Genomic DNA, 13,325 nt, shown 5'->3' on the forward strand with positions numbered 1-13,325 from the left:
ATGCATTTTTCGTGGTAATATCTAAAGAAAACCAAAGTTATTCAAGACAGTTCTAGAAAATGCATCATATTATAATACAAGTTGTAGTCTTAATATATTTTCAATAACAGCTGATCAGCATAGAATTTGAGTAGTTTAATAATCTATACATACCTATCTACAAATTTCTTTGGTTATGAGTGAAGAATAAATTACTTAAAATGTTATTTTTACTGCTTTATGATTGCTTCAATAAACTTGAGTTATGAATAATTAAGTATTAGATTATTATTTAAACAACCAAATGAAAAAAAATATAAATAAATCTTATGATCTTTAGTTAGAAGTACATATAAAACTGTTTACTACATTTTGATAGAAGAGATAAGGCTGAAGTTATAAAAGATATCAGAAAGATGGCGCTGCCAGTTTATATGCTTGTGATATTATTAATGATTATATTCTTTTACGATTACAACAAATTATTACTATCTATCTAAAATAATATTTAAGAAATGAAATATATTATTAATTATATCTCTTAAATTTTATAACACATTATTGTTTCCTAACGTAGTATAAATTTTTCAATTTCTACTTCATTGATTTCCTCCAGACTTATCAATCCATAGACTTATCCATTTTTTGTTGTTTATGGTATCCCGACTTGGATACTAAAATTACTGGTTTCATCTACCTATTCGATTCGAGCGATTCTGTTATAATTTATAATTGCATCATTTTATTTATACTTAGCAAAATTGCAAGTAATTTCTTACAATAACAATAACATTAAATTAAATTACATTTTGAGAGGATAAAAAAACATCAACAAGCACTGAAGTTTCCGATGAAGACGTCTTTGGTTTTTCTCTCTACAAATGCCTCTTGGTACTGCACTCTCACCAAAGACCTTAGTAGTTGCTATGCAAAATGTCAAGGATTCCATTCCAGATTTGTGATAATTGATGTCATAAAGTAGGTACTTTGTAAGTTAAAAGTATTTTGGACACTAATGCCACTATCTGTATCTACAAAAAGCACTGTTTGCATTGCCTTGACACAACGTGTGTAAAAAATGGGCAAAATTTTCATCGTCTAAATAAGGAAAATACATCTTTGAAAACATTCTATATTATCATTTTACCTCTGCGGTACAACTAATTCTCTCAGCGGCCAGTTTAGCTACAAAATAGCACAAGTACTTGTGTCGAAAATGATAAACTTTTCCACACCGAGATAAGGTTATTTTCTGTAAAGTTAGTAAATTCTCCTGACTTCAGTTATTTTGGCATATAACAACACCTAAAAATTGTCTCATCACTAAAACAAAAATGTCTTTATTTATATTATTTACCTTTTTATTATTCACTGTTAAAATAGTAAACAAACTTTCAAAGCTTTAAAGAAAAAATTGAATTTAAAGGAACGCCTAGTTTTGCCTTTAGGAGCCTGCATGTCTTTTGCGCTACCAGCGCTTCAATTAAGATTTGTCAAGTGCTGAGAAATAGTGCATCTAACTTAGTCACTGCTTTCTGACAAATTTACATTAACTTGCACTAATAATGCTGCGTGAATTTAGGGGATTATAAAGTTAAAATTTCATAACCTTGATAGCTTACCATAAAATCTCCCTTCATAAAGTCTGTTAATAATTTACCATGTAGGTACAATGTAGCGTTGTAATTAAAATTATAAAGAATTTGTACAATCTCTGCATAAATGTAGGTACATAATTTTAAAAAAATTGACTAAGTGATTTTAGTAGACTATTTTATGAAATAACGTTATTATCAATTTGACCTAAACCAAATTAAAAAAAAAAGTCATTTATAGACTTACATTTTAAGAATCGGTGACTATTAGTCATTTTGAGAATTGATCTTTCTTAGACTAAACCGGGAAATCAAATACTATGGAAGTATCTAAGCATACAATTGTAGATTTCAATAAAAATATACCGTACATACCTACTTATAAAAATGTTAAATTATTTATGAATCCAAATACTAAAAAAATCTATGGCCTTTATTTTCTGCAATTTATCAATTTTTATTAACTATTTATTGAGTAGGTATTTTATTTCCTTGATGTGATAGTTTATCTTCTCTGAGTCACCATTAAAGTGCAGACCCATTTTAAAAAATAATCATTATTAATAAGTACTCCTAAAGCTTAGATGGTCATGATGATAAGTACTCTAATATAAATTAACAGGTATCATACATAATCACATAAATATTTCACCTAAATATGTATAATAAAAACTTATCTTTTAAATACATTTCACCAAATAGTATAAATCTGCTACTAAGATCTTACACATTACCAATGTAGAGTATCTTTCTTATCTTTATGACCATAAATTGTATACTGGTTCATAAAGTTAATATTCCTTCGGAATAGACCAACTACACAGATGAACTGTCAAACGAAACCAATTTTGGATGACACTGTATCATTTTCTGTGTCAGTGTCAGGATTATTCCTGTTTTGCACACAATAAATCAATCACTGAACCAGTCACCACATTTCTTCAGCACTATTTCTCATAAAAGTCCATAATTTCACTCACGTAAAATCTGAAATATCTCTAGAGTTAAAATTTTCAGCATGCCATTAAGTGCTTCCAAACTATCAAATAGTTCCAAAAAACGGTTCTCTTTTTATCACACACTGTTGCTGCTGGTGACGTCTCGCTCGCTCACTTCTTTGTTGCTGGGTCATTCCATCGTTTCGGGTGTTACGTTCGTACACACATATTCAACAATTTCATGTATTTTAAAATAGTATTTTAATAATGTTAGTGCCTTAATCTGTCCGTTTTTAGTTGTTTTATTTAAATAATAAAGTTTGTACAGCTTAGAATTTAGGATAACGAAAATATGAGTCGAAAAGTGTGCGTTTCGGGCGTTACGAGATTTTGCCTCTATGTTCTGACTGTTGCTGCATTTACTCGAAATTTAGCGAATTTTCTTAAGGAATCATACCTAAAACTTACAGGACTTCTAAATTATGAAATTTACAAACCATGTAACATACAATCACTGTTAAATAAAACGTTTTACTATTTTTTTATAAATTTTTTCTTTGTTTCGGGTGTTACAATGGTTCTGTTTCGGGTGTTACGAGTACGAAAATGTTACGCGTTTTATCGATAAAATCGGTGTTTTATTAGTCTCTAGGTACTACAATATAAGGAGTACAACAAATAAACACAAATAGAGCGAATTCTGGTTTGAAATTACGAAGCAGCTTTTTTTTTTAAATATACAAAGTTCAAGTTTAATTTTTCCTCAGAATATAGCTTTTTCTATTGTTTTTGGCTTGAAATAGCATTACTTTAATTTCTAATTACGATATTTATTGGAAACTAGCTGACCCGGCGAACTTCGTACCGCCTTAGCGTAGAGATTTTCTTAATATTTTTTTCCGTAAGAACCATCCTTGGACTTCCACAAACATTAAAAAAAAAGAATTATCGAAATCGGTTCAGCCGTTCACACGTGATGCCGTGACAACGCGAAACGGGTTTCATTTTTATATATATAGATGTGAAACATCGACACTTTTTAGCAATACCTTAATTTTAGTGTTAAGTCGACATTTCAAAAAAATCTTAAATTGAGAAATATGACTCCTTTTCCGATGCCAGCGCTAGTGGGAGGTCAAAGGACCCTCACAGTAATACTTTTTCACGTCTCCAAGCAATATACACACTATATCGACATATAAATAAAAATGTAATACCCGAAACGTTGCGGGTGTTACAGTTTTTAATCAAGAAAGAAACATACTAAATTAGTATCATGCTCAGATATTAGTTAGTATTTGAAATCATTACTACCATGACCTTACTTTTACCAAATATTGTTACCCTAATCCATGTGTAAGGTACAATAATAAAACAAATACCTGTTTTTCTGTTTCGGGTGTTACATCGCCGAAGTAACAAGAAAACACACTTAAAACTTGATGATTATCAATCTTTTTGAGACTATGACGCTATCTACCAATACTATGATAAATAGCCTCGAATCATATAGTGGCAAAACGTTTCACAGATTGATAGTTTTTTTTTAATCGTATTACTAATAATTAGAGAGAAAATGATCATTCAGACAGTTGACTTAAATATAGACTTTGAAGACTAATAACTTAAAAATTACTTGTTTCTTTCAGATTTTTTTTGTTGGACATTATAATTTGGAATGTTTACTTTCAAAATTCATCAGATTTAATGCGAAAAGAACATATTTAGTTTTTCACCCTCGGTAACATTTGTCATGGAATGACCCTGCTCTATTCCGCTAGACTAAATTAACTTTATGATTCTGGTTACTTTGATACAAACAAACTAAAGCTTAGTGCAAAGACCATTAACCCAAAATATCTCTCAGAAGTAAATACTTTTGGACTTAAAAAAACTATCAATAATATTTTCCGTATTTTTGTTTTAAAATTTTTTTTTTTTTACTTAAAAGTCATTGCTAACTTATTTTATTAATTTTATTGAGTTGATATTTATATGCATGTGTCAACAATGTTATGGCAGAAAATGTGTTTTTTTATATTATGTGAAATAGATAGACTTATGTAAAGTAAAGTAAAAGTATTTTATTTGCCAGCAAAAATTAATTTACAGTCTGTTTATCTAGCGGCTGCTGCACTAAGCAGATAATATCAAATAGAATAAAATATATGCTATAACTCACAATGTAGTATGTATTTTTAACATGTTTCGTTATCATAATGCTAGTTTAACCTACTTTCATAATTGTTAGTAATTACATATAAGTAGGTTATAGAGCCCAATTTGATTTAAAGTGAGTCCATTAATTGCAGAACAAGAGTTTCAAAAATCTTAGAAGTGTTAAAGTCAAGTCCAAGAACTTATTACTTCAAAAATTACTGGCCCATACAGGAATTTCTACATAACAAAGGGTTTAACCAAAAATGCAAATTAAAAGTACCAAAAAAAACTTGAATCAATAATAATGTAATTTCTTGAATTAATTGCCTTTTAAAAGTTATAATTGAAAGATAATACAATCACTACCAACTACGTTGAACCAAAAACCTTTCCGCGCAATCTCGGAAATTTAATGTTTATTAAATACCATTTTGACAAACCTAAAAGTGCCGAAAATAGGAAAAAAACCACCACTAATCAGAATTTATCATTGGCTCACACCATTTAAATAACTTGAGTCCAAGGTGAAACTTGAGAAGATAATTCTAAACAATACATCAAACCTTTAAATCTAGTCTTGGTCACACTAAATCCCCATAAAATCAATGTATTTAATTCGATCAACGAAAATTTAATGAACTGGATAGGATATCACAAAAAATAGTTTTTTTTATTAAACGCCGGTCACATAAACAGAAGTACAAAGGTAAACTAAACTCATATTGGCTGGTGATAACAAACCAAATCGGATTACCATCAAATGCTGAACAAAACTGGTTTCCTTCCGCGTCAGCATGATGTAATCCTCTACCCCAGTTAGGGTTGCCAGGTCCAAAATCACAAAAGCCGGACTTTGTGTTTCATTCGGCCGGACATTTTACCTTAAAAGCCGGACATGTGACGGGGGGGGGGAGGTCAGCTCATGAGTGAGTACTATCATCATCGGCTGATGCGTGCGCTTCATATGATTCTGTGGCTCGACTTTCGCCTGACGCGGCAACCAAATAAAAAGCCGGACAGGCCGGACAAGGCAATATTTGGCCGGACAATACCCTAAAAAGCCAAACATGTCCGGCTAAAGCCGGACGCCTGGCAACCCTAACCCCAGTCACACTTCAATCTCATTTACTATCAGAAATAGGGGACTAACGCGAGATTTTAACTTACATTTACCTTAAATTCCTATTTTGAAAATGCCGACTCATTTTTGTTTATTTGCCATATTATTTTTCATATGCCTTGAAATCACTAATCATTCTAATTATCTCTGAAAAACAGAACCTCGTTCAAACGAGGATATTACCATAAAAACTATGAAGAAACGTTTTGACTGCTCATGAAAAGTAACTCAAAACAATGGTGGTTTCAGAGAACAAGCACAATTTGTAGACTTGAAACTAAAATTGCTTGGTTTTCAATCATTCGATGATACATTCGTCAAAGCCTCTCCTACTGAAACTTGAAAAAATTCGACTCCTAAAAAAACTTTTAGTAACTTTTAGAGTAGGCGCACACCGTTGATTTTTAGTTGGCCGATAGTTGTGCCCGATTTTAATTTGTATGAAGAATCGGCCAAATCGAATCGGCGTAGTACATGCCCATACTGATCAACTGCCCGACTAAACTATCGGCCGACGAAAAATCAACGGTGTGCGCATACTCTTATCCCAATCAGTCCTGCCTGTTCTTTGTCATTCTCTATCATTAAGACCTCGTGTCCTTGGAGATGGAATTGCTTTAGGATCTTCCGTCGACTGACCCCACTTTTAACTGAACCCGCGGTTCCGATCGCTAATTTATGTACCTAATCGCGATTGACGTTTAAATTTTTTTCTCTTCCGGCAACTGGATTCGCACCATTATTGTGGGTGAAAGATTGTTAAGTATTAAAAGAACTGAACTCATCATGATTTTTTTACACCCTGATTCCATTCACGGGATCGGGAGAGAGACGAGGCTTTTTGGTGAAATAGGCAAATAATATTTCTTCCAAATAGTCCTACAAAATACCTATTAAACAGTGAAACCCTCACTTTAATAAGTTTCCCAACAACTTGCTAACAATTTTTAGTCATATCATACATCATTCCCATAGTTCATTACATCATCAGCCTCACTCCATGCTTCAGTCCATTCCACATTCAAGATCAAAATGTGTTTATTTTTTATCCAATTTTTGTCATCCGGCTGCATCTGAGTGCAGCTTGCTAATCTCAGATATTCAAGTCGAGTTCTTGTGGCCAGTTTCGCAAACTGCACATTAGGTAAGCGATTCGGGCGCGTAGCCGCCATGACAATGTTGGGTCTGCTTCTGCGCTCGCGCCGGTGAAAGTAATGTAGTTGCCAGATTACTTATTTATTTGAAAATCTTTTGCAAATAACTGGTGGATTAAATGCTAGGAACATACTTTTGTTACCAAGCCAGTTGTGATGACCACAACGACTCTGCCAAAAGTGTAGCGACGAAGAAGAAGAAGGAACATACTTAGCTTATAACTATCTAAATCTATAATACCATACTCTACATTCCGAGACGGTGAAAAACTAAATATTGGTGTCCTGACGGTGAACACCAATATTTAGTTTTTAACTGAACATTTTTTTACCAAAATACCCTTTGATGTATCCGACGGCGTGGTATTAGCGCCGCAGCCCATAAAAACCCGCGACTTTATGGTCCACTACGAAATGTTCACAATAGATAAACAACTGTACCTTATTTTACCAGAAATATTAGGCTTACACCGCCATTACATTGTTCCTTTTCACTTTTGTTTCATCATCATAAATAATTGTTTAATCCTCACCAACCCATCAATTATTGTTAAGCCTAATAATTATGAGTATGCTTTTCGTGTTTTACTGAATAACAATTTTCATTGGATAGTCAACAGCTCATATTTGGCGGTTGACAGTTCATTTGACAGTGTGTAATAAAAGCAACAGTTTTATAAAGTTACTTTGGAATGTTTTGCGTGCTTCGACCTCGTTCCGATACTTGATTTACAAGTCATTAACATGCGTGTACGTTTCATTACCACCAAATGATGAAGCATTGGTTATCAGAATGCTTGCAGCCGATATCTAAATTAATTGGAACGTCAAAAAAGTACCATCATTATCAGCATAATTTATTGTTATATTAATTAGGTTGCATTTATTTTTATTAAAAACGTATTGTCTTCATATAATATGAAAATGCCGATGTTAAAAATGCAAGCCAGTAAATTCTAACACTATTCCATTAATTTGAAAACCGAAACTTTTTCTAGCTAATTAATGGAAATATATCTAAGTAAAGAGCATTTACACTGAAGCCGATAATTTAATAGGGAAGCATAAGGTTACTGGCTCACCTGATTATGATTCCCTATACCGTGCACGTGTTCGACTCCGATTATATCTTTTGTGGCTGCTAACAACTCATGGGCGTCTATTCTTTAAACTTGCCAGCCGATTTTAAACGTTCTAGGTAAAATGTAAAATTCAAATTACCTCAGCTCTCTCCCTGACCTGCCGTCAGGTTTGGTGTCCGTTTTTTTGTTGCCGCTTTGTGAACGTGCCACCTGGACCTTTTTTCCTGGCTTTAGAATCCATTGAAAGGAATGAATCACTTTTGTGACGGACGGTGTGTACACATTTGTAATGTCCAGTGTTTCAATTTAAAGATACTTATCTACTTGACGCATAGAGCTGAATCTTTAATTTTGTCTGTTTTACCCTGTAGTCAAACGTTCCAAGTTATAAGATTTTATAAACATATGCAAACTACTGAAATAGTCGTTGATTACATGGTCAATTGTAGTGTTCTCCGAAATTAGTTAGTTACGGATATCCGTCATTCTAGCTCTAGTCTCATTATTGACATTGAAGAATTTGAAGTTTGAATAAGCGTAGATTTCGTGATTGTTTGTACCTGATACGGTTTTATCGAAAAAGTAAAATAGTATTCTTGACGGTTAACTGACATAATTATCTTTTGCATTATAATCGTCATTGATCGCTTTTGTTAAAATATTGACACAAAAATTATTTGAAGAACACGATGAAAGTTGATTTTTAGACGCCTCTACATTATCGTGTTTGTAAGTCTCATTTAAACCAATTAACTGTCAATGCATTTGACATTATTACATTTGATTTTAATGTTCCTAATAACAATAAGTACACTAAAATTTGCTCAAACGTTGCTTTAAAGTATTTTGTACAATGTGATCACGGCAGGGTATCGTTTAGTAGATATGAAGTATCCATTTCATTTTGATCTTTACTTGTAGTAGGTTAAGATTCGATTGCGATGTGACAGATGTGATATTCTCGTGACGGTGAATACGGATAGGGTCCGGGGTCGTCGCACCCTTCTCCCCTCGAGCCTTGGCACCTGGTTATCCATAGTTAAGTAAGTTACTTGCCAACAGATGTTTGACTCTCTCAAGTAATCTCACGCCCGCTATTTTCATTCCCTTCTCTCTTTGCCCTCGACTCGATTTAAAAATCAGTTCTATTTTAGACTCGCTTACCTTATAATTTAATTGCAGATCTCTTGATCTACTTACATGGTTAAATTTTGGCTAAAAAAACGTTTACTCACCGGTCTTTACCGTCAACTCAGGCGGTGCAAAAATAGGCTCCAACATAAAATGTGTTTCATAAAATGAGCTAATATTATTAATGCTATTATTATTGCTTGAACAGGATAATAATATAATTAATATTCTTGGTGTAAAAAGGTAGTAAAGATGAGTGGACCCACGAATCATTGGAAGTTTTTATGAAGGTTACGACCGCACGGAATGTCGCTCGGGAGAAATGCTCTCGCAAAGAAAGGAACAAGTGAAATAAAACCGGGAACTAAACGGTCGCCAACATAATATGTTAGTGCCTAAGAATAGGCTCTATTAGGTCTAGAATTGTAAAATTAATGTCTCAAATCTTTCAAAATAAAGTTTAGCACTTTAGTAGCACACTATACCTACATACTACATCCACCTTTATCAAAAAAACGTGTTTGGAAGTATGTATTATCACATCACCGCGAACACTAACATGACAAAAATGAAGCTTATTTTGTAACATATTCCATTCTATGCTAATACAAATGTTATGCGTAATCGCTCTGCAAATTTAGAGAAATGGTTCCTTTTGTGTTTTTTCAATTTCCTTTCTCACTCCCAGGTAGGTGCGTCACTTTTTTGATACCCGCTGTATTTCAAGTGTGTTTGGCCATTGTATTTGGGTGCTATTGTTATGGCGGGCCTATTATTCATTTAGTATTTTAACTAAAACAATTCTTTCAACGAGGCCACATGCCACCTGATTTTTTTCTAGCCCTTTGAGATCTGCCGCTTAAAACTATGATTAAGGCCCGATTCGACCAAACTTGTATCCTAGAATAACTATAACTGGCACGTCATAACTGACACTGACAGTTTCAGTATGGGAAATATGTCAAAACTGACGATATATTCTGAGATTAATATTTACTCTTGTTTGGTCGAATCCACCCTAAGAGGATCATTGTTTTACGGAATGTAGGTTTACCGTCGAGCCCACCAACTGACAGAAATTTTCGTCCAACGGTGCTGGTTAGGCATCGACCACAGCCCCGCGGTTTGTCGCTTTCTTATCTTGTCAAACCACTCATGAGTAGTGAGTACATTATACCTTGAACTGACCTCTACATTAAAAACACAAGTTTGTTTTTCAATGTAAAGTTGTCGGCACAATTTGTAGTTTTGGTTGTTTCTGGGTTTTGAGTTTGACATTGCGTTAAGGCCGAAGTTACACCAACCCTCGGGTCTTTCACCTCCACCAACTTTAGGTATAAAGTACTATAGTTTATTTTATAATGAGTTTGAGTGGAATAAAACCGATCGTTAATAAAACCTAATCGACCGATTATCTAAGCGATCGCACAATTATTGTATTTCGCTTAACCAACTATTTTCTCTTGCATCTAAATCATGAGCTTGTAAAAGCTTTTTTGCTTCGCTTAAAGGTCACCAGCATATTCCGCTAAGGTCATTTTGTGCAGGTATTTTATTGCTTCACTCTGTACAACGTAGCAATTCAACGCAAGGCCGAAATTACTTTTGTATTTTTTGTAAAATAATGTAATGACTGCACGTATTGGTAGATATTTTTATTTGAATAACAATTTGAATGTTAGCACTCCATTTTATACATAGAGCGCTAATTTAAGTAATTTTATCTCACCCGTACCGGTTATAATTAATCTATCTTGTGCTCTATCTATTCTTTATTCATTAAAAAAATATTAGGTGTTAACTTACAGTACAGTCAAATACATAAATATAGATTTCTAATGATGAAGAGGGAAGTGTAAATTATTCAACGATCAATCTGAAAAAAGACCTTTGTATGTTTATACTGAGGTCTTCAATACTCTACTGACTTCAAAACATTTATCTTATCAATTATGAAACAGCTTACATAATCGCCAACATCATAATTTCAATGCGCCTCGAGTTTTATTTTACTTTCGTAAAGTTTTACAAATTGATAGTGGGTTGCCTTATATTAGGATTGATGCAAAATTAATACAAAAACGACCTTGCTTATTGAAACTGGTTTGGCATTCACAACTCACTTCAATCTCGGTACAGAGCTGTGGAGATTTTTTATCTTATCGATGTCTTATTTAATTTGAACGAAGCTAAACTATAGGGTCTGATTTTCTTTGGGTTGGTTCTCTGATTTTGAGTTGACCGTTGTATCAAAAAAACTCAAAAGTCACGGCCATGGCGATCACCAGTTCCGGGTCATCCCCTCTCGTCCGCGCGTCTAGACGATGCAACTCGTTAAATTTCACATTGAGCTCCGCGGTTAAGTAAGTAACTAAAGCAATTTTTAGGTTTACATCATCAGCACTGCCGCCCAGCCTAGTTATGTTTCTCGCGTTCGACCATCGCCAGTTGTGCAACCCCACAACTTGCCGACACTTGCTTATTGTGGCTCGACTCGTTGCCCAACTAGTTTGGCTACTTGTCGTCTAATTACGACGTTTCATTAGGTTATTCTTTTTTAATTATGTGGAAATTTTAAATATAGAATACAATTTTGCAGCTATTGATGCGAATTTGACAGGCATTTTGCCTAACTCATCCGTCTGAAGCCTGATCACTTCAACATTTAAGCATTTGCTTTCGATTCGATTAACATCTACTGTTCCTAGTACCTACTACGAACGCGGCGAAGCGATCACGAAACCGAATGTTTCATAGAATGTAGAGACTTTTATCGAATCATATGAATTCGCCTTTCCGAATAGTCAGCAGCTAAAACACATCCACGAAATCCAATATCTGGCTGTAAACAAAATAATAAAACTTTTTTACTACTTACTTATGTTATATTTTCATTATTATCGTAATCTTTATACATTTCGTTTCCCTAATAACGCCTACAACAATCTCTATTGTTGAATAAAGTAACCATAACTCGCATTGATACAGAAATTATGACTTAATTCTCTCGCTCGTTTACCTGTTGAGTGAGCGAGAGGTAGCTTGTAGAGTTTAATAAAACAGAGCATACAGCTGCTAGGAAGCTAATGACAAATTAATTACACTGACAAATTTGTCAATATATGCAAGACGCAAGTATCAGAAAAGACAAATTCTGAGACTTGAATTTGGGTTTTAACTAAAGATAAGGTAATTTGTGAATCATCATTTCAATATGTTATGTTATCCTGATATTATGAAAGAAACTCTTAAAAGGAGTTTCTTTTAACGTAAGCGTCGGGTTTACTTTACGTTTTCACGTGACAAATAGTCAGGATAACTTTAAGAAACAGACACGAATATTTTATTGGTAAAATATTATAATTTTGGTAAATCTCATTTGTAAAATTTATGAATATAAAAAATATTTATTAACTTTTGGCTAGAAACGGAAGTTTTACCGCAGAATCTGCGATAAAAAACTAAATCAATGCTGGTAAAGCCGCATGTAAAAGCTAGTATAATTAGTAATATTTAGTTAATGGTTTACTTATTAACAATTGGTAACAATATTTAGCCAACTGTTCTTGTTGTTTTCTTTATTCATTCAGTTATAAACCTTATGGTATTCAACATTTCTTATGATTCACAGTTGTCGTTTATTAGTTTGTTGTGCACTTGCGTTGTTTCTAGTTTTTCCTTTAATTTCAGTAAAGCCCAACGTACTTTTTATGTGTCATCACGTTATTGTTAACGCATGCACTCCTTATTCATTAAAGGAAATATGACGTAACATTCAAAATAATTCACAGGTTTAGGCTAAACAGGAAATAATTATCTCAATACGGTTATTATGTTAAAATATTAATTAGTTAATTACGTTTTTATCACAAATATGGTAAACATTACCATTCGATATTTTTTTAACATTCGATTTGGTACAATTTGCTTACAGATTTTTTTTCATCTCCATGAATGGAACTTTTACAAAAATCTCTCCTTAGTTCGCACTATGGAGAGATTTTTGTAAGAATTCCGTTCCTTACACCGTGTGGTATTATTTATTATTCAATATCAAAAATATATTTACTCCTTGCAAACATTTATGTTGGTCAGTAGCTTACGTTTGTTTTCTTTATGTAACATAATATTCAAAAAGATCCTCTACTGCGCTTCCTCTTCGGGCA

General features: G+C 33.3%; 1 protein-coding gene across 3 annotated transcripts in view; it reads left to right on the forward strand.

Annotated features, from left to right (window-relative positions):
* Su(Tpl) (Suppressor of Triplolethal) overlaps positions 1-13,325 on the forward strand; it is a 57,799-nt gene that overhangs the window by 829 nt on the left and 43,645 nt on the right. The gene's annotated exons all lie outside the window — the stretch shown is intronic.

Source organism: Ostrinia furnacalis, unplaced genomic scaffold (genome assembly GCF_004193835.3).
Source record: "Ostrinia furnacalis isolate ACB-3 unplaced genomic scaffold, ASM419383v2 OfSCF0976, whole genome shotgun sequence".
Lineage (NCBI taxonomy): Eukaryota > Metazoa > Arthropoda > Insecta > Lepidoptera > Crambidae > Ostrinia > Ostrinia furnacalis.